The sequence below is a fragment of the Malaclemys terrapin genome, chromosome 4 (genome assembly GCF_027887155.1).
Source record: "Malaclemys terrapin pileata isolate rMalTer1 chromosome 4, rMalTer1.hap1, whole genome shotgun sequence".
In the NCBI taxonomy this organism is placed as follows: domain Eukaryota; kingdom Metazoa; phylum Chordata; order Testudines; family Emydidae; genus Malaclemys; species Malaclemys terrapin.
This window is the reverse complement of record NC_071508.1, coordinates 126,551,912-126,573,626: the sequence shown is the minus strand read 5'-3', so window position 1 is coordinate 126,573,626 and position 21,715 is coordinate 126,551,912. Positions and strand designations below refer to the sequence as shown.

The 21,715-nt window shown below is 45.5% G+C and overlaps 1 protein-coding gene across 5 annotated transcripts in view; it reads right to left on the bottom strand.

Moving 5' to 3' along the window:
• Nucleotides 1-21,450, bottom strand: part of LOC128835634 (B2 bradykinin receptor-like) — a 44,034-nt gene extending 22,584 nt beyond the window's left edge. For 4 of the 5 annotated variants that reach the window (XM_054025212.1, XM_054025215.1, XM_054025211.1 and 1 more), the window contains exon 1: nucleotides 21,357-21,450. The gene's annotated coding sequence lies outside the window, so the exon portion shown is untranslated. Of the gene's footprint in view, nucleotides 1-94; nucleotides 114-21,356 lie in introns of those variants that run through there. The other variant, XM_054025213.1, reaches the window with a different exon arrangement.
• Nucleotides 21,451-21,715: the final 265 nt, after the last annotated feature.

The window sequence follows — 21,715 nt, the reverse complement described above, 5'->3', positions numbered from 1 at the left end:
CATAATGCCTTTTATGACCAGGGGATAAAAACTATGGAGTCTGATCCTGTTGTTACCTGGGTTTTTTCAGAACCAAAAGCAGTGGTAACTTAACTGTTTCTCTCCAGGTGGTATCAGGAATAAATCAATGGGATCACAGTGCTTCCATCTGAGAAATGATTGATACAAAAAAGCATGCTCTTATCTAAAACTACTATTCGATATTAAGCGCACACACATACACGATAGGTTTAGGACAACCTGGACATGGGCGGCGGGTATAATAGGCAAGTGGAGGCGTTGCCACCCCTAGCAAGCCGTACCTGCTGCCCGACACCTGGGCCATGGTGCCCCCACCGACTTCTGCTCCCACCTGTGGGTGCTCGACCCCCCTCTACCCCCAAACCGCCCCGACTCCACCCCTTCTATGAGGCAACGTCCCCTCCCACCCTGCCCTGCCCCCATTCCAACCCCTTCCCCAAAGTCCCCGCCCCAACTCTGCCTCCTCCCTGCCCCTATTCCGACTCCTTCCCCAAATCCCCGCCCCGGCTCCGCTTCCTCCCCTGAGTGTGCCATGTTCCCGCTCCTCTCCCTCCCTCCCGGAGCTTGCTACACCACCAAACGGTGGCCTGGTGGGAAGATCTGGGAGGTAGGTGGAGGAGCGGGGAGGCGGAGGAGGAGGTGGGGTGGGGTGGTGAGAGGGGATCTTGGCTCCCCGCGGGTGCTCCAGCCCACTGGAGTCAGCACCTATGCCCCCAACCTGCCTCTTCCCCTATCTGCTCTGACCCTTCCTGGAGACTCCTACAGCCTGCTGCTGCCTGGTGTGAGTCTTCCTTGTCTCCTCCACTACACCCTCCTCCCCCTTCGGAGGAGCTACCGGCGTGTCCCTCCTCCTCACCTTCCATCTCTGCGGGGTGTGGGGTGTGTGTGTGAGGTTGCGAACAACAGGCGGGGGGTTGGGGAGGGGAGTAGAGGGGATCCCTGAGTAACTTTACACAGACCAGAGACCTAGTAGCAGATCACTAAAACTGTTAAGGACCATAAAATGGTAATGAAGTCATTTAACAGTCATTTGCCAACGCCCAGGAAGCCTTTGGCGACATTCAGCTGTAGGAAAATGTGTTCTTGGGGTTAAAAACAGTTTCCAAATGTCCCGTCAGTTATTCTTTGTACCAAGAAGAAGTATTTTTGACTAACCTGGCTCAAGGAGGAGCTGACATAGTCAGTGAATTTATTTCTTGATCTAGTCATTTTATTCAAACCCAGTTTAAGTAAGCGAGTCTGGCAAGGAATTCTGTGTAAGAAAGGTCATTAAACTACTGTCCTAATGCAGGCTGTCAATGACAAACACTTTTCAAAAGGAGAGATTAGGCTTCAGTTTGGCGCAGGTAGCCTGACTTTTCATCTCTCTTTATACAGTATACACCGAACTCCCTGCCATTCAGAGGAGAATCTATCTGGCAATTGATCTGTAGCTCTTCAGTTCCCACAGGGGAATTTTACTGGTGCGTTAAAGGTGAATAGGTGGTAGGGTCTCTTGGGGGAGGCGGGGGGAGTGGCAGGATGAGGAGGTGAGTGGCGAGCCAGCTGCATGGCTGGTGGTGGGGTCTCGTGGCGGGAGGGGGAGTCTGGCAGGGGGATGAGGAGGTGAGCAGCAGATGGGCAAGTGGCAGGTGGGTGAGGGAGGAGGTGAGCGGAGGGGGGACCTGATGGGGGGGATGAAGAGGTGAGCAGCAAGTCAGCGGTGGGGCCTGGGGCAGAGCAGGGGTGGAGTGTGGGCAGGGCTGTGGTGGAAGAGGCAGGACAAGGAGCTAGCCTCCCCCAGAGGAAGTTGCATCCATTGCCCATGATCCCAGATATAGTTACTCACGTCTGAGATGGTTTTGAGTGATCACGTGCCGGGCTTACAGGGGTCCTCCTTCTGTCCCAGCTGATGGGGAGTTTAGATGTTCGCTCCTTCGCTGAAGAAAAGCTCCCTCGGATTTCTCTGAGATACTTACTTTTACCTAATCTTTTATAGCAAACTAACAAAACACATAACCCAAAGTGACTCATTGTGGGTCAGCATAATAACCTCTACTGGGTCACCAATTCTCCTAATTTGAACAAACTACTCATTATCTCAAAACATTTCTAGTATTTCTAGCCATAACAACAATATGTCGGGGTACCTAAAACCAAGGTCGCTGTTCAGTCTCTCTTCCATAACTTTCTATCCCATCCTCCCATTCTGATTAACAAACTGCAAGAATGCAGCTGTCTGACCTTGTCTCGCAAAGACCTAAGATTAGTCCTAGCTATGTGATGTTAAGTTTTCAGGTGGCAGTGGCTGAACACACAAAATGTCTGACTGCAGTACTGTTTCCATTACATCATTTACCAGCATGCTACGGGAAGTCAGCCATGAAAACCCTTGGTCTCTATGTGCTTGACACCAGGTCAGAAATAGCAGTCTGCAGCAGTGAGTACTATACCAATTGTAAATTGTCTTTTAAAAAGTCCCAATAAAACAAATGGGGCCCAGAGACTAACCTTTAGCGTCTCCTCCCATCTATCAGCTGCTTTAATGTTTGCCACTTTTATTCATGGTGAATAAACATCATTACCCTTCGTTATTGCATCTCGTAACCTAGCTTCCTTGCCAGGGTTTAATCTCTTATGGTTTTTTTTTGCGGGGGGGGGGGGATCTTACTCACTTAAAATGTAGCTTGAAATATCTATCACTCAATCTGTCCCTATGGGTGGATGCAGTATGGATACAGAGCCCTTAGAGAGACCCTCTTCACCATTGTTCACTTCTTGCAGCAGCTAACCTGGTGCAGAATGGCTACAGGGCAGGCGTAGGAATACCCTTGGTGAAAGGGCTTCTACGCTGGATCCAGAACTGTCTCCAACTGTGCAGAATGTTGGTAGCAGATACAGGCATAGGGGGTGTTTGGAAACGGGGGCAGAAAGGAGGCTACTCGGCTGCTGGAGAGGCAATTCTGCACCATTGTAATAGCCTGAATAGGAGAAACAAGCTGCTTCCCTCTGTCCCCAAATCTGTTTCATCACAGGGATGGATCAACCCCCGCTATGCCTGTAAGTGGCTGTATTATGTTGCCCATACTGCTCCTAGATACATATTCTTTATGTGCCCTTGTGGTGGATACCTGTGGTGTCGATCTGTAAGACTTTTGATTTAGTCATGGAGGTCTGTGACTTCCAAAGACCTCCTTGACTTCAGTCAGCGCTGGCTGGGAACTGCAGGGATCCCGGTCAGTGGAGCAGCAGGGCTAAGGCAGGCTGCCTGCCTGTCCTGGCTCTATGCTGCGCCCTGGAAGTGGCCAACAGATCCCCCTCCGGGGGGGGGAGGCAGGAGGCTCTGCGATGTGTGCTGCTCTTGCCCGCAGGCACTGCACCCCTAGCTCCCATTGGCCAGGAACCGGCCAATGGGAGTGCAGAGCTGGTGCTCAGGCAGCGCGCGGAGCCCCGCGCTCCCCACCCGCCTATGGGCCAGACCTGCTGGCTGCTTCCGGGGCAGAATGAGGAGGCGAGCAGCAGATGAGTAAGCGGCAGGTGGGTGAGGGAGGAGGTGAGCGGAGGCGGGATCTGATGGGGGGATGAAGAGGTGAGCAGCAAGTCAGCGGCGGGCAGAGGTGGAGCCCGGGGCAGAGATTCTCTTCCAACGCTAATATTCTATGATTCTATTCTATGATTCTAAGTGTACTGTGCCTAAGGAAAATTCTACACCGGGCTTCAGGTTGACTGGCTCCCTTCTTCCCACAGACAGAGGAGGTGGTTATGGTGTGAAAAATGGAGAAGTTATTTGCAGACCACTGGTTTCCTGTCCCTACATCCAGAAGATCACAAACACAAGGGAAGGGAGGCTGAGACTGTGGCTGTGCGGGAGGGGGCAGCCTGGGGGGAATTGGCAGGCAAATCCTGCTTAGTGTTTAGGATGAAAACTATGTGAAATATGACCATTTTGGATAAGTTTTTGGGATGGGTGAACTAAAACCAAAGTTTGCAGCAACCCCCCTGTGAACTGAAGTCACAATTTTGTGCGTCCCTAGCTGAAGGGCCTGACACAAAGTAAACTAATTATTATGTACTTCATAAGTAGCTAGAAAACCATATAGTGTCTCACTCACGTGCCTTTTTCCTCAAGGACTTGTGCTCTATGTTTGGCTCATTGCTGAGAGAGATGGTCAGCCATTAATATGTCTTCCTTTCCAGTAGCTGGCTCGCTGCCTAGCTTCACAGTGTCTTTATAATCACATTGTTCTGCTAACCGTGTTGTGTGGGAAGCAGAGGTCAGTGCACATTTGCACGTCTCTGACAGAACAGCGGGGGATGGTTAGTAAAACACTTCTAGAAGAAAAAAATTAAAAAGAGTCTTGGCATCAGGATGCTCTGCACAGACTTCCTCTTTTTCACATGTGACAAGTGTGTGCCTGGGGAGTCCCAGCCAGAGCCATAACTAGGCATTTGTGTGCCCGGGATGAGCAAGCATATTTGTGTCCCCTACCAGAGGCCACATGCAGCCCCCCCATATTTTTTGGTTACATCCCCCCAACCCAGACAGGTTAGGTGGCTAGGTGGCCCGCTGAGGCGAGTCAGGGGGTGGAGGTGGCGCCCCGACCCTGAACCCCACCACATGGGACTGGCTCCATAGGCAGAGTTTGACTTCTGTATTTGGGGAGCATAGGGCTTAATAAAAATGTTTATAGATAGAGAATATGGATGTTAGACACACCAGTGTGTATACGTAAAGTGCTTGCACATTCATGCAATCAGAACAGAACAGAGCTAATGTGGTATGATGTATCTGACACACAAACACCCCCTGACACTTTCTCCTACTCTTTATAATAGCACCAGTATAGCACTTCACATCTCCAAGGTGTTTTACAAATACCTAATTAATTCTCAGAACCTCGCTGGAAGTAGGCAAATTTCCCCATCCCTAATTTACAGATGGGGAAACTGAGGCACACAGGGTAATTGGCCTTCCAAAGGCCACAGAGACATCAGTGTCTGAGGCAGGATTAAAACTAAGGAATGGATGGCTCCGAACACCAGGCCTGGCCCTTTTCCCTTCACCATCTCCTCCTAAGCACCTACTCTGCATATGAAGTTGTGTGCATGTTCTGAACACATTTGATAACAGCTCTTTGATCATTACTCCTTAAGAGGGGAAAAAGTGTCAATTCATTTCTGATTCAACTCCACCTGTGCCACTGGAGAAGGCTCCTTCTTCACTCTCCATTCAAAGGGCTTTGCATTTGCAATTCCTGTATTACTTCCTCTGGCTACATTACAGTCACTAGTATTTTACTCATCATTACATATAAGTCACAAAAGAGCCCTGCATGAGTCATTATTCAGTGCTCCCCATTCCTTCCCTCCTCAATAAAAATATAAGCCTCTACTCCCTAGTTTACGGTGCTCTTATCAGTCATCTAACCCTGCGCAGCAGTTAGTGCGGAAAGTACCTAATAGCATGTCACGCTCACACTGGAGCTTCACTGGAGGGAAAGCAAAAGCCAAAAGGAAGGAAAGAGAAGTGAAAATCAGTGGCTGAAAGTTCTTGAGACATTCACCTTCTCAAAGCAGCTGTAATAAGTGGTATTTCATTATTCTCCATGCCAGGGCAGAGGCTTTATATAGCAGTTCAACTACATACACAACTCCACTTAAAACTCATCAAGAAGCACGTTGGTGGTGCCTTTTTTTGTCTCTCCCTTCTGTCAGACTGCACATAAAATACACTGTAACTCTTACTGCAATTTAGCTCCTCTCTGGTAGCAGCTGAAATGAAGCTCTTTTCCCTGGGTGGGAGCTTTACGGCTCTCCTGACTAGGCAGAGTGTGATGGTCTAATGGCCAAACAACTTTTGCCGGTGTCTCTTTCTCTGCACATTGAATATTTCATGGAGCGATCTGACTTTCAGATGAACTGGCTGTAAGCACTTTGCTAGTGGTACCACATTGACACGGTGCCAGCCCCTAATAGAAGAGGCTGGAATTCACTTCATCCCTTGCCTACCATCACTACAGCCAGATATAGGTGCCATTGAGGGTGGCTGCAACAATGCCGCACACTTTTACACATCACTAATAGATTTTCACACATGACTTGTGCACAGCTGCAGTTCCTCAAGGGAAATCTGCTTGTCACTATTAGCTAAGGCAGGCTAGTGTCTAAAAGCTCTAAGGCCTCGTCTACACTACAGAGTTTTGTCAATGCAGGTTACGCCGATGTACAGCCACTGTTGCATGTCCACACTATGCTCTTTGTGTCAGTGGAACGCATCCACAATAGCAGCTCTTGAATCGACACAGAGAGCAGTGCACTGTGGGTAGCTATCCCACTGTGCAACTGGCCACAAGGTGCTTTGGGAAGGGTTTGCAATGCCTCCTGGAGGCAGGTACAGCATCACATGATGCAGGTTTCTCAATCCCATCATTCTATGGGCATCCTAATAGATTGCCAGCTGCTTTTCAACTGCCCTGGTAACCTGCAACTCAGCCATCTCGGTCAGAAAGCATGGATCCTGCACTGCTGTTCAGTATTGTGCTGTGTGTTATGAACACAAGGCTATAAGAGGAACTGAACGGGGAGGCTATTCGGCTGCAGGATGCCTTGAAGGAGCATATTAACACTGAGCCACAGTAATGTGTGTTGCTGTAGTGTGCTGAGCTTGGCATTGTTGGTTTGCACCATGCTATGAACCTTGTAATGGGTGTGTGCCTGAAAAGTAACACTTTTTAAAGTAGCACTCGGTAATATGACCAAACTGACATTGCTAAACACTAACAAAAGAAGCCCACAGAAGTGTGCGTGTGTGTGTGTGTGGTCGGCTTTAGGAAGTGCGGGGCCCAATTCGAACATTTTCGGCGGGGCCCCGGCAGAGATGACTAAAAAAAAAAAAAAAAAATGTAAAAAAATCTCTTTAGTTTCTTCCATGTATTATTTACTTTCCATAACTATATAAATAATAACAAAATTATATATTACGTACATTGCTGGCTGGAGGCAGGGCAGGGACTGACTGGAGGTAAGGTCTGGCTGGAGGCAGGGGAAAGGAGTGTGGGGCTGGCTGCGGGCAGGGCAAGGGGTGTGGGGCTGGCTGGAGATGGGCTGGCTGCAGGCAGGGGTGCGGGGCTGGCTGCAGGCAGGGCAGGGGGTGCAGGGATGGCTGGAGACAGGGGCTGGTGTGGGGCTGGAGGCAGGGCAGGGGGTGATGCAGGGGCTGGCTGTGGGCAGGGGGTGCGGGGCTGCCTGGAGACAGGGGCTGGTTGTGGGCAGGGCAGGGGATGTGGGGCTGGTGCGGGCAGGGGGTGCAGCAGGTGTGTGTGTGTGAGAGAGAGAGAGAGAGAGGGAGTGTGTTGGGGGAGAGTGAGTGTGTCGGCATGCTATCTCTAAGTTCAGACACCAGCTGGAAGCAACCAATCCTGCGGCAGAAGCTTTTGCACATACTGTTCGTGTCTCCCTGTTCCCACACCCCAGCTCCGCAGAGTCTGGTACACTGGTGGGGGGAGGGGAACACCCCAACATCAGCCCCCGGCTCTGCACAGCACAGCACGTGTATGCTCTTTCCCCCCTTCTCCACAACAGTCTGTCCTGCCTGCCTGCTGCGGTGGTCCAAGTGCCAGGGAGAGCAGGATTCCGTGATAATGTTTTGATTCCGTGTTTCCCTCTGAGTTCTACCACAGGCCCCTCTCCCCACTGACCAAAGAGAGCCACCACCTCCCCTGTAGTCCAGGAGTGTGTTTGCTGCCTGGAGCTGACATGCTCAGCTGGGCAGTAGCTATGTGAGCTCTCCTCGCTGAGCTGTTTCTAAAGCGGAGGGATGCATGCCTGTATAGCTGGATGCAGGGCAGCTGATTTCAAAACAGTGAGCAGGGCGGTCATGGTGGGCATTGTCAGATACCTCCTACAGGCCAGTTATGGCGATGTAACGAATGCAGTGTCTACACTGACGCTTTGTTGGTCTAACTGTGCCGCAAAAATCTCTACACCTCTCGTTGAGGTGTTTGGTTTTTTTCCTCAGCAAAGCAGGAGAGTTTTGTCGGCCGGAGGAGCAGTGTAGTGTGTACACCTCCACTGCTTTGTAGACAAAAGCTGCCTTTTGCCGACAAAACTGTGTAATGTAGACAAGGCCTAAGTATTTAAGAATGGCTGCCCGGTGTGCCTGGACTCATAATCTCTTCCCTCAGAGTTACAGTCTTCATCAGTTCTCATCACACATGCAGCTGATTTCTCTAGTCCCCACTGATCCTGGGACTGGTCCAGTCCCTGGTGCAAGTTAGAGCAGTCTGATGGCTGTTATAACTTATGTTCAGATGCCTACAGCCCCAGCCATCCATGCCAGGGTGCAGAGATAATCCAGCCAAAGCCCTTTTTTCCCCACTAAGACCCATGCTGGCAGCTCTATGGAACCTGAGGAGTCCACCCAGGCACAAGGAACCCTCAGGGACATCGCAGCTAGAGTGGAGGCCAGAAGCTGGCCCTCTCTGTAAAATAATAGTTACATTTTATTAAAGTTAGTTTAAAATTAAATATACACAAGTTAAGAGGGAAGGTACTGTACATCGGGGGTCTGGCTTGAGTTATGAGGGATAACAGGTATTGGTTACAAGGATGAAAAGATACATACATATCACATAACCAGCACAGACCCAGATTGGAGTGCGGGAGTTTTTAGAGCATCAGTGGATAAGTGGGCTCGGGTACGCCACCCATGGAATGTATTAAGAGTCCAAGTCAGTATCGCACTCCTACAGTGCCTTCCTTCCGAGGATAGATGGCCTAGGTTTATTTGGTCCTTCCTCATTGCAGGGAGCTGGACTTCTCAAGGTCCTTTCTAGCCCAACATTTCTGTGATTCTATGACAACTCATCACTGTGTGATCCAGCACTTTTTAATAGTGTATAATAATAAGACAATAGTTTAAGCTAGAAAGTGAGGGTGAATATACTATTGTCAGTTGAAACTACAATGGCAATTTCAGGTTGCCAGAACTTAATTAGCCAAGACAGAATTTGTCCTGTACACTACACTTAATATTGCTACCTTAGGCTATGGCTACACTTGCAGATGTGGAGCGCTGGGAGACTGTAGCAGGGAAAGCACTGCCATGTGTTTACACTGTCAGCTGCAAGCACAGTGGCATGGTCACATTAGCAGCTCTTGCAACGCCACAGAGAGAAGTGCATTGTGGTAGCTATTCCATTGTGCAAGTGGCTGCAGCGTGCTTTTCAAATGTGGGGGTGGTGTGACAGGGAGTGTGTTGTGTGTAGGTGGGGGGAGAGACAGTCTGTTTTGGGGGGCAGAGAGTGTGTCAGCATCCTGTCTTGTAAGTTCAGACAGCAGCAGATCCCCCTCCCCACCACTTCTCTCTCACACACACGCACACACACCTGCCTCTGCAGCAGCAGCATTCCACAGAATTGGTTTGCTTTGTCCTGGAGCAGATAAGCATGCTGGCTGTCAGAAACAGAGCTTTGAAAGGGGATATCCACATGACTGCAGCTGCGTTCAAAACAATGACCAGAGTGGCCACTTGACTTCAAGAGATTATGGGACGTTTCCGGAGGCCACTCACAGCGCAGTAATGCAACACGTCGTCCACACTGACATCCCGGCGTTTCAGCCAGGGCGCAGCAAGCTCTATGCTTCTCGTGGAGGTGGATTACCAGGAGTGCTCTAGCCGTGGAGTCCAGGCGCTCTAAGTGCCTTGCCAGTGTGGACACCTCAAGAGTTAGGATGCCTGGGGCTGATTTAATACGCTCTAACTTGCAAGTGTAGCTAAGCCCTTAGTAAAATGTACCATGGGTTTCTTAATGATCAGAGGGGACTTGCTGAATGTTTAATCTATAGGACCCGCTAACTTCATGCCAGGGAGTCAGAATCTACTAAGTTACCTTAGACACTGAAACATTCTCCATTTCCTGAGAAGTCTCTCTTTTCTTCGGATAACTCCCATCAACCAGGCTCAACCCTGCTTAGTTTGTGAGATATTGTATAATGCAGGTACCAGGTATTTACTGCATGAATATCAGGTAGATTTTTACTCAGTGATCTGTTTTTTAATCTTTTGTTTCATACCCTCTTTGCAGATTATTCAAATATAAAGGATGGCAGAGTAGACACTGGGGTAAAAAATCCCTTTTCAAGGAGAGTGTAGCCTTGTACCGAACTGTTTCTGACATCTTGAACTATGAACTGCAAAAAACCATTTTTCTTTACACTCCCCAGGTTGAACACATCCTGTTGTGCTATCTCTTGAGCAGCTGGGGCAGTCATGTCACATTATTTTGATGTCTCTGGACCCAACTGATTAACGCAACTGGACTTGATGCCCCAGTGTTCGTGAAAGAGGACATAGTGTTCAGAATATTATGGTTAAAAATACCAGAGTGTATAGGGGTTTTTTTGGAAAGTTTTCTGCTGCAGAAGGGAAGGATGTGGGTGTATTTGAAGTTTTGAGAGTAATTACAGTGGTCTAAAAGGTTTGCAAAGATATTAGCCGTAGCAGGTTAAAAAACGGCCTGGGTCAAAATCTATGCTGTTTTACCACTGTAAATCCAGAATAACTCCAATGACCTAACAATTCAGTAGCGTTACACTGGATCTCTCTGGGCATAATTGACAAAAGAATTTAGCCATTGCTGATCAGACTCAGTTTATTTATGTTTATAACCAACATAAATGTTTGTACTAAAGCTGAACTGTTTGGATGGTTCATGAAAAGTTCAGGTGCTACACTGGTACAGCTGTGTAGTGACAAAAGGGAGTTTGACTCCCACCTTTTGGTAGCTGCACTGTATTCTCCCCCCACCCCTGCATCGTTTCTAGCATTTTGGGAATAAACTGTATTTTTGTGGTGGTGGTGGTGTTAGCAGATGTTGAGGCTTTGCAGGTCAGCTTCCTATTGAAAAAGAAATCAGTGATGCAGACTCTGGGTATATTGTGAGTACAATTTGTTTATTTTTACCCTATATCTATATATATCTATATACAGCATGGATTTGTCAAGAACAAATCATGTCAAAACAACCTGATAGCTTTCTTTAACAGGGTAACAAGCCTTGTGGATATGGGGGAAAGCGGCAGATGTGGTACATCTTGCCTTTAGTAAAGCTTTTGATACTGTCTCACATGACCTTCTCATAAACAAACTAAGGAAATGCAACCTAGATGGAGCTATTATAAGGTGGGTGCAAAACTGGTTAGAAAACGTTCCCAGAGAGTAGTTATCAGTGGTTCACAGTCATGCTGGAAGGATGAGTGGGGTCCCACAGGGATCAGTTCTGGGTCCGGTTCTGTTTAATATCTTCATCAGTGATTTAGATAATGGCATAGAGAGTACACTTATAAAGTTTGCAGATGATACCAAGCTGGGAGGGGTTGCAAGTACTTTGGAGGTTAGGATTAAAATTCAAAATGATCTGGACAAACTGGAGAAATGGTCTGAAGTAAATAAGGGAAATGCGGTGGACCTAATTTACCTGGATTTCAGTAAAGCGTTTGATACAGTACCCCATGAGGAACTATTGGTTAAAATGAAAAACATGGGGATCGATATGAAAATCCAGAGGTGGATAGGGAATTGGTTAATGGGGAGAATGCAGCGGGTCGTATTAAAGGGTGAATTGTCGGGTTGGAGGGAGGTTACTAGTGGAGTGCCTCAAGGTTCGGTTTTGGGACCCATCTTATTTAATCTATTTATAACTGACCTCGGGACAGATTGCAAGAGTGGGCTGATAAAGTTTGCGGATGATACGAAGGTGGGAGGAGTTGCAAACTCGGAGGAGGATAGGGATACTCTGCAGGGAGACTTGAATGAGCTTGTGAATTGGAGTATTAGAAATAGGATGAAATTTAATAGTAAAAAGTGTAAGGTTATGCACTTGGGGACGAATAATAACAATTTTAGTTACAAGATGGGGACGCATTGGTTAGAAGTAACGGAAGAGGAGAAGGACCTAGGGGTCCTTGTGGACCGCAGGATGACTATGAGTCGGCAATGTGACGTGGCGGTGAAAAAAGCCAATGCGGTCTTGGGATGTATTAGGCGAGGTATATCTAGTAGAGATAGGGAGGTCCTGCTTCCGTTGTATAAGGCGCTGGTGAGACCTCATTTGGAGTACTGTGTGCAGTTCTGGTCTCCAATGTTTAAAAAAGATGAACTCAAACTGGAACGGGTGCAGAGAAGGGCGACTAAGATGATCAGAGGAATGGAAAACCTGTCGTATGAAAAGAGATTAGAGGAGCTTGGGTTGTTTAGTCTGACAAAGCGAAGGCTGAGGGGGGATATGATTGCTATCTTTAAATATATCAGAGGGGTTAATACAAGGGAGGGAGAGGAATTATTCCAGTTTAGTACTAATGTGGACACGAGAACGAATGGATACAAACTGGCCGGGGGGAAGTTTAGGCTAGAAATTAGACGAAGGTTTCTGACCGTCAGAGGGGTGAAATATTGGAACGGCCTTCCGAGGGAAACGGTGGGGGCGACGGACCTGTCTGGTTTTAAGATTAAGTTGGATAAGTTTATGGAGGGAATGGTTTAATGATAAAACATAGTAGCCAAGGAAAACCAAGCAATGGTACATGAACAACATAATGGCCAACAAGGGTCAGGCTAGAGACTCTTGCCTATATGCTCGGGGTATTACTGATCGCCATATTTGGGGTCGGGAAGGAATTTTCCTCCAGGGTAGATTGGCTGAGCCTCTGGAGGTTTTTCGCCTTCCTCCGCAGCATGGGGCAGGGATCACTAGCAGGAGGGTCTCAGCCGATTGAAGTCACTAAAACACAGGACTGGGGACTTCAACGGTAGAGTACAGGGAAGGGTCTTGCGGCCTGCAGCATGCAGGGGGTCAGACCAGATGATCATAATGGTCCCTTCTGACCTTAATGTCTATGAGTCTATGAGTCTAAATAGGATGAAATTCAATAAGGACAAATGTGAAGTACTCCATGTAGGAAAGAAGAGTCAGTTGAACACACAAAGTGGGAAATGACTGCCTAGGAAGGAGTACTGCGGAAAGGGATCTGGGGCTCATAGTGGACCATAAGCTAAATATGAGTCAACAGTGTAATGCTGTTGCAAAAAAAGCAAACATCATTCTGGGATGTATTAGCAGGAGTTAGATTTCAGAGTAGCAGCCGTGTTAGTCTGTATCCGCAAAAAGAACAGGAGTACTTGTGGCACCTTAGAGACTAACAAATGTATTTGCGCATAAGCTTTCATGGACTACAGCCCACTTCATCGGATGCATGCAGTGGAAAATACACAGTAGGAAGATTGTGTGTGTATATATATATATATATATATACATACATACACACACACACGTACACATACACACACACACAGAGAACATGAAACAATGGGTGTTACCATACACACTATAAGGAGAGTGATCAGTTAAGGTGAGCTATTATCAGCAGGAGAGAAAAAGAACTGTTTGTAGTGGTAATGAAAATGGCCCATTTCCAGCAATTGACAAGATGATGTGAGGAACTGGGGGGGGGGGGGGGGGAGGGGAGGAATAAGCATGGGGAAATAAGCATGGGGAAATAGTTTTACTTTGTGTAATGGCCCATCCACTCCCAGTCTTTATTCAAGCCTAAGTTAATGGTGTCCAATTTGCAAATTAATTTCAATTCAGCAGTCTTTCATTGGAGTCTGTTTTTGAAGTTTTTTTGTTGTAGTATTGCAACTTTTAGGTCTGTAATTGAGTGGTCAGGGAGATTGAAGTGTTCTCCAACTGGTTTTTGAATGTTATAATTCTTGATGTCTGATTTGTGTCCATTTATTCTTTTACGTAGAGACTGTCCGGTTTGGCCAATGTTCATGGCAGAGGGGCATTGCTGGCACATGATGGCATATATCACATTGGTAGATGTGCAGGTGAACGAGCCTCTGATAGTGTGACTGATGTGATTAGGACCTATGATGGTATCCCCTGAATAGATATGTGGACAGAGTTGGCTTTGTTGCAAGGATAGGTTCCTGGGTTAGTGTTTTTGTTGTGTGGTTGCTGGTGAGTATTTGCTTCAGATTTGGGGGCTGTCTGTAAGCAAGGACTGGCCTGTCTCCCAAGATCTGTGAGAGTGATGGATCGTTCTTCAGGATAGGTTGTAGATCCTTGATGATGCACTGAAAAGGTTTTAGTTGGGGGCTGAAGGTGATGACTAGTGGCATTCTGTTACTTTCTTTGTTGGGCCTGTCCTGTAGTAGTGTGGCAGTAGTTGTAATCAAGACAAGAAGTAATTCTTCCGCTCTACTCTGTGCTGATTAGGCCTCAACTGGAATATTTTGTCTAGCTCTGGGCACCACATTTCAGGAAAAATGTGGACTAATTGGAGAGTCCAGAGAAGAGCAACAAAAATGATTAAAGGTCTAGAAAACATGACCTATGGGGGAAGATTGAAAAAATTGGGTTTGTTTAGTCTGGAAAAGAGAAGACAGAGGGGACATGATAACAGTTTTCAAGTAGGTAAAAGGTTGTTAGAAGGAGGTGGGAGAAAAATTGTTTTTCTTAACCTCCGAGGATAGGACAAGAAGCAGTGGGCTTAAATTGCAGCAAGGGAAGTTTAGGTTGGCCATTATGAAAAGCTTCCTAACTGTCAGGGTGTTTAAGCACTAGAATAAATTGCCTAGGGAGGTTGTGGAATTTCTATCTGTAGAGGAGCAGACTCACCCCTGTGGCAACTCCTGCTGGTGACTTCTGGGAATTAGCTCATTCCAGCTCCAGAGTGCCCTCTGCAGGCTAGTGATCTGCCTGTCCTCTAGTCCCCCCCGTCCCTCCCTAGACCCTGGTGCCCTTTTACCTGGGGTGCTGCCCCCTGGCAGTAACCCCTCAGTCTTAGGGTCTCCACTCCCTAAGGAACCCCCACACACTATTCCTACCTTACCTCAGTATAAGGCTACTGCCAGTCATTGTCTAGCCCCACGCCCTGGGGCAGACTGCAGTATCAGCCTATTCATCACTGGCAAGGATTGGTTTGGACCTGCTGCCTTGGCCTACCCCTGGGCTGCCCTCTGTACCTCCCAGTACCTTTTAGCCCAATGCCAGACTGGAGCTCCCCAGCTCCTCTGCCTTTCCCCAGCCCTGCTCCACTCAGGTACCCTGTCTCTAGCTTCCTGCAGCCAGGCCCTTCTCTCTCTGAATCCAGAGAGAGACTGTTGAGTGCCTGGCTCCCAGCCTCTTATATAGGCCAGCTGTGGCCTGATTGGGGTGTGGCACAGCTGCAGCCGCTTCCCCAATCAGCCCAGCTTTTAGAGCTGCAGCCCTCTCCAGGGCCGCTTTTAAGCCCTTCCAGGCAGGAGCAGGTGTCCAGATAATATTTAGTCCTGTCATGAGTGCAGGGGAGTGAACTAGATGACCTCTTGAGGTCCCTTCTGTCTTGATATTACAGGGCATCCCATGCCTCTCATCTTTATAAAGCCTTTTTGGGAGTGTACCATTCTTAGAGACAGACCCTGGGCCTCACTCTGCTGAAGACTCCACTCCTGTGACTCCACTACTCTGAGACTGGGTCTCTGGCTTCAGCACCTCTGTTTCTCAGTATGGCTCTTTCAGTGGGTTTGGACTCCAGTTCAAGACTTCCCCTCTTTGGAGCTCTGTGACTGAGAGCGGTTTGCAGTGACACAGGACAGCCTCTTCAAAACAAGATTTTCTTTATCAGTCCACGGGACAACAGTATTCAGGAACACTGGGTTAAAATGGTAAAGAAAAGCCTAAATGCACAACTCTCCCCTAATCTGTCAGCATCCTCTTGCATGATTAGGAAGGTCCCTCTTTGCACAGCTTGGAAGATTCCTGTCTGCAGCCAGCCTCCCTGGCCTTGCCCAACAGTTACTGGATGGGATTACCTTCTTCTGTTCTCTGAGCAAGTCTTTTAACAGTTCAGTTCTTTCTCTGTAGTTGCATTCATGCTTTTTTTCACTTGTACCCTTCCCTCCTCCTTGAGTTTAGGCAGGGCAGGAGCTGTGTTTAGACAGGTAACCACCCACCATGTTCCACAAAGTTCTCTTGCCCAGCAGGCATTAAAAGTTAATGGTCCAGTCATGGGTCTCCATGGTATCTGTAAGGTAGTTGTAGTCACATGTTGACAGTTCTTGATTGTTCATTCACACCAACCCAGACATGCCAAAAGGATACACGCTCAGTGAGAAATCTCTGGAAAGAAGTCTGCTTCCTGAGACCAAGCAGGAAAAGTGAATGTGTAAACTGAATGAGACACAATTTTCATAATCAAGAAATTTCCCACATTCCCCATTCTAGAAAAAGAGAGAATATGAGCTCTGGAACACAGGACAGGGGAAACTAGGCTGTAAAACAAGCAAGTAGAGGGGGGAATGCTGGGCTTGCGAAGGGAGAGAGAGATTTTTAATGTTCAGAGATGGGTTTATGACAAAGTATGGACCAGGATCCAGATCTGAATTATGAACATCCCAAAGTTTGGATCTGGGATGGATTTTGGTTTGGCCCAGTATAAAACACAACTTTGGTCCTTAGCTAGGTTTAGAGTTCAAATACCCTGAAAGTTTAGCAGTGTCTAGATCTGGTATTTAAAATCAAGCCTATTTTAATGTATTTCCCCCTGTACATGATGAGAACTCATTCATTCCATCCTAACAATTTTTTTAAACTTCAATTTAATTCATGTACAATGGAATCTATATATACAGTGAGCTTGGCAGCAGATAAGCTTCTTGTTATGTGCAGCAGAATGAAACCCCCTCATATTTAACAGCATTGCAATGAGCATAGTGGAACTGTAGGCTGAATGACACTGTATAGAGTGTGGCTCTTGTGGGAGAAAACGGCTTATTGGGTGGGGAGTCTCACTGCATTTCACTAAAAAGTGAATATTTCTAAATCACTGAATGAAACATCTAGCGAAGTATTTTTAGCCAAACTTCATACATTGCCCCTCTCTCTAGCTCAGGGAAGGAGGTCCATTGTTGAGCCAAAGGGCGGGGATTTCTTGGTTGTGAGGTATTCGATTTTACAGGAAAACTGGCACAATAATGTGTGGGAAATTCTCACTCTTTTCTTCAGATGAATGATGTAAATGGAAGCTTTGTCCAACATGTCTCTACAAACTCCTTTTGTTACCATATATATATATATCTCAGCGTACAGCATCCTAGACATGCAAGAGCAGCTTTGGTGCCTGACTCACTCTGACTTGGCATTAAACTATGATGGTGTAAAACCAGGCCTTGCCACTCTGAAAATGAACTGGCAACTCACAATTTTAAAAAAAAAGCCCCATTTGGAAAGTTTTTCAGCTTTAAAACATTGCCTTAGTTTTTGTGAAATCCTAGCTTGGCTTCTTCCACACTTAGAAGCCTAAGAAACCCCTTTCCCTTATGGTACTTATCACAGATCTCTGCAAACAATCCCAGACCAGTTGGATGCTTGTTTATCAGCCAACATCACTATTTGCCATCTGGACATTTTAGTATTGTTTAGAAGAAAGAAAATAAAAGATCCATGTCCAAACATGGGAAAGGAAATAAATTAGCAAATCAGTTTTGATCCTAATAAAAGGAGACATCAGAATTGTCTGATGAAAATAATTCCTGATTACTTTTTATCACGGAGGATGGTTTCTTGGGGGCCAGGAAATAAACAGTACAGTTGCCCGAGCACCCCACCACATTGTGTTAACTCAAGAGATGGCTACAGAGCAGGGCTCCATGCTGATGCAGCTGCAAATGGCAGTATAATTTACCTTCCTATCAAGATGCTACATAATTCTCTGCTTGTGCTGCATATATCTACAAGGAGGCCATTTACCTCAGCTTGTCCACTTGCCACTTCACCGTCCTTCCCCAAATTTCTTGTTATTTGCTGTCTTTTTCCCCCAGAAAAAGGAGTTTGGTGTGTTTCCAATGCTGTCCTTACTAGGACAGAATGGGATGTAGCAAGAATAAGACCCTTCAGGGCAGTAACAAGGAGGAGAGCAGCCTGTTCAATGGACCATCTCACAGATAGGAAGGATAAAGAAGTCTCCTGGAGGGAGGTCTCTAAAGACCCTGCATTGTCCATCTGCAGGGTTTAAATGTAGAACCTTCTGCACTGAAAGCAAGAGTTTGGAAATATGGCATATATATTTTTAATGACGAGAATAATTAACCATTGGAACAATTTACCAAGAGTGGTGGTGGATGCTGCATCACTGACCATTTTTAAATCAAGATGGGATGTTTTTCTAGAAGATCTGCTCTAGGAATTATTTTGGGGAAGTTCTATGGCCTGTGTTATACAGGAGGTCAAATTAGATGATCACAATTGTCCCTTCTGGCCTTTGAACCTATGAATCTACCCTACAGCTCAGGGTTTCATAGATTCACAGATTTTAAGGCCATTAAGGTACCATTAGATCATCTAGTCGGATCTTCTTGCATAACAGAAGCCATAGAAACGTACCTAGTAATTCCTGCATCTACTCCAAGAACTGATACAAATTAAAGCATGTCTCTTTATATTGTGTTTCCCATCTCACAGAACTGTTTAGCTGTGATGGGAATTAGTGATGGGCCAGCTACATTGATTTCTGATCCTTCCTGGCCAGACAAGGAATACAGTAAAAAAAAGCCTTTGTCACGATATCGCTGGTGCTGAAACATCTTCTGTACAAGTTTTGTTGGCTTAGCTGAGCCCTGGTTTCTGGGAATGCTCTCCCCAGATGACAGGAGAATGGAGTTATAATATAAACTGGCAGCAAACAGCGGCTTTTTATTACCCATCCATTTCTAGTAAATAGATCCCTGGGACCAAATCTCCAGCTTATAAATGTCACAGCTCAACTGAAATTGATGGAATTATGCCCATTTACACCAGATGATGATCTAGCCCTTGGTGGTAATTGTATCAGTTGATCCAAAGCCCACTGAAGTCAGTGGGAGTCTTTCTATCTTTCCACTTCAATGGTATTTGGATCCGGCCCTAAGTGGACATTTTAAGGCTTTACAGTTGTTTTTTTCCACAGGATAAGGGAGGCTCAGCCTACCCTTTTTAAAGTGCTATTTGCATGCACAGTTGCATAGCAGTTGCAGTCAGGTAGTTTGACACACAGGTTCCTCTTTGTGCCTGCAATTCAACTTCGGGAACAAATATTGCAAATGCAATAGGGAGGCAGATCAGCCCTTTTGAAAACCTCTTCTGTGTATCTGTCTAGGAAGAGATTTTCAAAGACACACAGGGCAGTCAAGGTGGGATTTTCAAAAGCACTGACTGAAGTATAGGGCTGGTCAAACTTCTTTTTTATTGAAACCGAATTTTTTTGTTTTCCTTGAATTGTCAATTTATTCTTCTTATTATTTTATTTTTGATTATTTTATTTTGGGGGAAATAACCTCCCTTCCCCCCCTTTTTTTTTTTAGTTTTCAGCAGCTTTTTGGACTAATTTTTTTTCTTTTTTGACTTTTGGTTGCTGAGAATTGAAAATTTGTAAAGTATTTGTATTTTTGACAAAATTCAAAATTTTGCCACTGAAAATGTGTACCAAAATGAATTTAAAAAACAAACCTTTGTTTTGTGACCAACTCAGCATAGAAACACAAGACCCATTGATTTAGGATTTGTGCCCCCAAGTCACTTAGATGCCTTTGAAAATCTCTCCTTTATTTTCAATCCCTCTAACTGTCGTTTGTGCCTTTGAAGATTTCCCCCTTACAATCTATCTCATAATGTTTTATTTTAAGACTAGATCAGTGGAAACTGACACAAACTCTTCACAGGCACTATATTGAAACCTTACAAAACTCCTGTTGTTTTTTGCCTGAGGAAGGACTTCAGATATATAGTGCTGAAAGTTTCCTAAAGTTATGGCCCACATTACTGGTGAGCTCCTCCAATCAAGGACCCTCATTGGTCATGTCTGGATTGTGGAGTGTTCAGGTAGCGCTGACTAAACTCAAATCCTGTTTAACATGCATTGGGCTCATTGTAAAACCCGTGGAAATTTTTCTGGGGCCTGCCTCTTCTTCTTCCAAAGTCTTGGCCAGGAATTTGGCCACATCTATTCCTGGATCTTTCTCTTTCCTTCAAGTCTGTATAGTTCAAAACTTGACAATACTGAGGACAAGTAAACCTGGGACAATTCTCAGTTATGAAGAAACTCCCATTTAAACATCTTTCTCTCTTTCATCTGCAAATTTCCACAGAGCAGACAACAATAACAACAAAAATCATATTATTGATATGACTTGCTATCCCAAGACTTTTAAAATAGCATGTTGGAATATGAGACTTTTGGGGATTATGGAGTGTAAACAGAAATTTTTCTAACACATGCATTTTAGCCTTAAAATATATCATTGTTTAAAATAATACATATCCAACAATGTAGTGAAAAGTAATTCAAAGTTGGGGATCCTAGTGACAAACTATTTGAATTCCCCTGTCCTGGTGTTCTGCTGTTGTATTACTATTGTTATAATGCTGAGACATCTCTAAAAGTCACTGCATGCTGCACCAGGAGTGACTTAAAATTTCTAGCATATATTGTGACATTGTTACCTGCTCTTTCTGCCATATCTTCCTAGAAATAACTCCAACTCTAAGCTTCTTTTATTATCATCAGCTTACAACTCACGTTTTTTGACACTTTAAAGCTTTTCCTTTACTATAATATAAAGCAAGATGTAATTTTTAACAAGAAGCTTGATAATATTTAAAAGTAAATTTGAACTCTGTCAGCTTTGCTGTACATTGCACACACTTTAGATTTTCATATTTGCCTTCTGTTATTTATTAAGCACAGATAATAAAGCTCAGCAATGCAAAATACACATAAAAAGACAGTCCCTGCCCACAAAGCTAACAATCCAAATAACAAGCACAGAAGACAAGATACCCGTAAGAGACACAAAAGAGAGAGTTCACTCAGTATGTTTTCTCTACAGTTTGTTAGGGAATCTCTCACTGAAGACAAACTAGGAAGTTTGTGGTCTGAATTGTTTTGCACTTTTGGGAGACACAGTAAGTGACCTACGGTTACAATGATCTGCCCTCTGACATGCAGTGTAGTCACTTGGCAACTGAAATTCCACTGGGTCAGTGACACCTTAGCTGCTGTCAAGGGGTGTCATTTTGGGCTGCAAATCCCATTAATCATCAAGACTACTTTTGAAAGATAGAGTCTAACATTAAAACAAAATTTGAAGCAATTTAAGATTAAGAAATAATCATAATTAATAATAATCCTCCCTTGTAGCATAATCTCTTTTGTAACTGAAACAGAAACAGAGAAAAAAAATATCAAGGAATTTGTCTGAGGAAGAAAAGAAAGATTGTGGTGAATTTGAATAATTGAGGGCTTTTCATATTCACTTAAAGAGAAGCAGAAACACGTACCTTCACGCCAAATACACCTCAAAGGAGGTAAACGTTGGTAAAGAGAGAGATTTCTGTGGACAGGATTTCTGGCTGTTCTATGAACGATTCCAACTTCTGGTTTTCTGCTCAACTCTAGACAGAATAAGCTCATCCCACTGTTCATGACATCAGACTCCTGGATTTTTTTTTTCTCCCTCCTGTAATCTCCTCCAAGATCACAGTTTGGCAGCTGTTTTCAATATGAGATCACTGGTATTTGACTAAAACTTGTGAATAATACAAATCAAGCTATGGAAGTGCAAGGAAAATCCCTCTCCCTTCCTGCCTCTATGACTTTAGGCTTGATCCTGTGTGGTGCAGAGTGCTTTCTAATCCTG